Here is a 1,585-nt window from a genome sequence, read left to right on the forward strand (position 1 = left end):
CCGCACCCGGCACCCCATCCCTTGCACGGCCGCCCCCCCGCTTCCCCTGCCGGCGGAGGACCCCCCTCTCCTCCCCGCGGGGGTTGTTGGTATTATTATTTTGAGCCCTGCGCGTAATATTCCGAGTTGCCCCATCCACTTTCCCGAGCTTTTGCATCGCGTTTTATTTTTTTCCAGCCGGCAAAAGCCCGTCGCGGCCGCCCCGGCACACACCGTCGAGGCGAGCGGCGGTTCTTTCCCCCCCGCCCCCGCCTCCCCGGCCCGGGCCGCCGCTCCGCGGTGCTCCGGGGCCGGCAGCCGACGGCCGAGCCTCCCCGCGGGCTCCCCCCCTTCCCCGGGCAGAGAAATGCCGCAAGTCTTCTCCATCACCGCCCGCTCTTAGCTCCGGGGCTTGACAGATCGCGGCGCAGCCCCGCCACAGGTTGCAAAAAGGCACCAGCCGTTTCGCAGTTGCATCGGGGACGGAATAATAATAACGATCACGATATGTTAAGATAATAACAAAAAAAATAGAGAGGGGGGGGGGAAAACGATGCGGAAAGGCCGGAGCGGCGGTGCCCGGTGCCGCCGAGCCCCCGCCAGCCCCGCTCCGCGGCGGCTTTGTGCGGCGGCAAAACGACAACAGCGACACGACACGCACAAGAAAAAAAAAAAATCACCAAACCCAACACACAAAAAACCCAAAACCCCCCCAAAACCAACCTCCCCCCCCAACTAAACAAGAAGAAGGAAAAAGAAAAAAAAAGGGGGGGGGAGAAAAATAACACACCCCGACCGGGGGATCCAGCCATTGGGAGCCGACCCCGAGTCACGCAAAACGCCACAAGCTCGGCGGGCGGCAGCCGCGCTCGCCGCCGTCCTGCGCCCGCGGGGCGGCTGCAGGTGCAGAGAGGAGCCGCCGACCGTCCTCCCCGTCCCCACCCGGCCGTCACGCGTGCGGGAAAGCCAATAATCCCAGATAACCGATAATCCCCGGGAGAGGACGGAGAGGGGAGACACCACCACCACCCCTCTTCCCGCCCCCCCCGGCACCACAGCCACCAGCTCCCCTTCTACACGCTCCTCGGCGTGAAGACGTGCAGGCACCTCTATTTTTCTCGCCTGACAGGAGGGGGGGGGGGAAATGTGTGTGAATTAAATAAATAAATAAAGCGGGGGAAAAAAAAATAAAATTTAAGAGATAATAAAAAAAAAAATTAAAGGGCTGTCGGGGCACCTGCCGCGGGAAAAGGGGGGGGGGGAAAGAAGGAAAAGGGGGAAAAAAAAAAAAGAAAAAAAGGGTAGAAATATATAGAGGCGGCTCCGCGCCAGGCGTCGGAGCGGGGCAGGGAGGGAAAGAGGAGGGAAAAAAAAAAAAGGGAGAAAAAAAAAAAAAAAAAAAAAGAGAGCGAGCGAGAGAGAGAGAATTAAAGGGTAAAATCGGCCGCGGCAATAGAAGCAGCAATCACCTGGTCTCCGGGCTTTCCTAGAAACTCCTTGCATCACCACTTCTAAGAACCCCAGTTCTAAGAATCAACAGAGCCCAATTCTCAGAATTTGAGCTGCAGACTCTACCATTGCGCTAAGCGCGGGGAGGGCCGCGGAC

At 58.7% G+C, this 1,585-nt stretch overlaps 1 protein-coding gene across 2 annotated transcripts in view; it reads right to left on the reverse strand.

Annotated features, from left to right (window-relative positions):
* Positions 1 to 1,531, reverse strand: part of BCL6 (B-cell CLL/lymphoma 6) — an 18,953-nt gene extending 17,422 nt beyond the window's left edge. For both annotated transcript variants that reach the window (XM_010573060.1, XM_010573059.1), the window contains exon 1: positions 1,449 to 1,531. The gene's annotated coding sequence lies outside the window, so the exon portion shown is untranslated. The remainder of the gene's footprint in view (positions 1 to 1,448) is intronic.
* Between the last annotated feature and the right edge of the window lie 54 nt (positions 1,532 to 1,585).

Source organism: Haliaeetus leucocephalus, unplaced genomic scaffold (assembly GCF_000737465.1).
Source record: "Haliaeetus leucocephalus isolate CR32 unplaced genomic scaffold, Haliaeetus_leucocephalus-4.0 Scaffold362, whole genome shotgun sequence".
NCBI classification, from domain to species: domain Eukaryota; kingdom Metazoa; phylum Chordata; class Aves; order Accipitriformes; family Accipitridae; genus Haliaeetus; species Haliaeetus leucocephalus.